The 2,125-nt window shown below is 59.7% G+C and overlaps 1 long non-coding RNA gene across 1 annotated transcript; it reads left to right on the plus strand.

Moving 5' to 3' along the window:
• The first annotated feature begins 568 nt into the window (after positions 1-568).
• On the plus strand, positions 569-2,125 carry LOC144947282 (uncharacterized). Its single transcript, XR_013640025.1, has 3 exons — positions 569-914; positions 1,684-1,851; positions 2,037-2,125. It is a non-coding gene; the product is annotated as an uncharacterized LOC144947282 (long non-coding RNA).

Here is a 2,125-nt window from a genome sequence, read left to right on the forward strand (position 1 = left end):
ACACACCACCAGCAAGTACTCACACACCACCAGCAAGTACTCACTCACACACCACCAGCAAGTACTCACACACCACCAGCAAGTACTCACACACCACCAGCAAGTACTCACTCACACACCACCAGCAAGTACTCACACTCACACACCACCAGCAAGTACTCACACACACACACACCACCAGCAAGTACTCACTCACACACCACCAGCAAGTACTCACACACCACCAGCAAGTACTCACACTCACACACACACGGCGCGTCTGCTCTCTTCTGCCGTCAGAGCCGAGGAACCGGAGCCGAACCCGGACCCGTCCCTGCCCTGGCACGTGCAACAGCTCCACAGGTGAGAGCCCGTGCCGGATTAAAGCGAGTGCGGAGCCTGTAGCACATGTTATAAAGGGGCCCTGAATAAAAAAATAAAAAACGTAAATATGAAAACAGAAATGTTTTACTTGCACAGTAAAGTAATTGTATTTTTTCATTTGCTACCTACAGCCAGATAATACGACAAATCGCTAACCTTAAACACCCAGTCGTTCATAACAGTTGAAGGCGGTATAGTACTATAGTAATAGAGCAAGTGCAGAAATCACTGAGCCGGAATCGATAGCTTGAACGCATTTAGCGCGGGACCCGTAGCATATGTCGCTACTTTTGCTCCTGGGATAATCCGGCGTTGGTGAGACCCCCCTCACCCGAGCACGTGACATCCCTCACCATCCCCCACGCATCCACACACGTGACCGTTCTCACCTGCACGCACGCAACGGACCCGTGCGGCTGTCCGCGCGCAAAGGATTCTGGGGGCGGCTGCCGCGCGGCGGTTCCTGAACCCGCTGGAAGAGGAGGAGTGGGGGGCTGCTGGGAGGGGGGTCGCCCTGGCGCGAGTGATGGAGGAGGCGCGGGCATCGTCACGTGAGTGAGCGGAGGGGTCACCACACCACTGGGGGGCAAATCATCCAATTAGACCAGGGGTCGTTAACCAAAATAACAAGAATAGGCATTTTTTTTCAATTCGGTAAAAAAGGCCCTCAATATTTCAAGAGCCACAATGCACTGCGTGGTGAATACGAGACCGTAGTCTCTATACTGGTAGAAACCTCCTGGTTCCACCAGCCCACAGGGGATTATTGTGTCCGTCCGTCCGTCGTGTATCCAAAATGGGAGGGGTGGGGAGGGGCTTGGTGAGGAGGGAGGGGCTGGGTGGGGTGGGCAGGGTGGGGAGGGACTGGGTGGAGAGGGTGGGGCTGGGTGGGGAGGGGCTGGGTGGGGAGGGTGGGGCTGGGTGGGGAGGGTGGGGCTGGGTGGGGAGGGTGGGGCTGGGTGGGGGGTGGGAGGGGTGGGGCTGGGTGGGGAGGGGCTGGTCACCCCGTGGTGCCCTTATGAAACTCAACGTTTCACCTACTCACGCCGGCTTGTGCCCGCCCTCACAGTCGGGCATATTTGCGGAATACACCACGCCGCCGTTGACCCTGCAGGCCATTGACCGAGCAACCCAACGTTCCTACCAGCTCCCTCCGCAGGAAATATGTTTATTTTTTAAAACGTCACGAAGCAATCCTTAAAGAGCCGCACGCGGCACCGTAGCCCCGAGTTTGCCGAGCCCTGCGATCGACCGACAGCGACACCACGCGAGTGATGGTGGGTGCGTTGCTCTGCCCCCCCCCCCCCCAAAACTCAGCAGGGTCCGGCAGGGTGGGGGCCCTCGAGGTGTGGAGTGCCCTGCGCGCAGCATCCGCAGCCCGGCTCCGGGAGCTCTACGAGGAGCCCCCCACTGCCCCCCCCCCCCCAACGCCCCGCGCAGAATCACAGGCGAAGAGCCACCCGGCCACCCCCCAAGGCAGGGGGATAGGTGAGGTCACGGGGTCACGCATCTCTCCACGGCTTAGTTTGCCCCCTCCCCCCAACCCTCGCTGTGGGTGCTAACGGGGTGATCACGTAATTGGCCAAAGAAATGGCGCGATAACCCCCCCCCACACACCGCCTCCCCGTTAACGGGCCACGTGACCTGTGCCCTCCCTTCCCTCCTCTCCCCAGGGCGACCTCTACAGGAAGGCAGAGGACGCGAGGCTCGCACCCTCAAGGGCCCCCGCCCCCCAACCCACTAAGATAGGGACCACCACTCG

Source organism: Lampetra fluviatilis, chromosome 44 (genome assembly GCF_964198595.1).
Source record: "Lampetra fluviatilis chromosome 44, kcLamFluv1.1, whole genome shotgun sequence".
Taxonomy (NCBI): Eukaryota; Metazoa; Chordata; class Hyperoartia; order Petromyzontiformes; family Petromyzontidae; genus Lampetra; species Lampetra fluviatilis.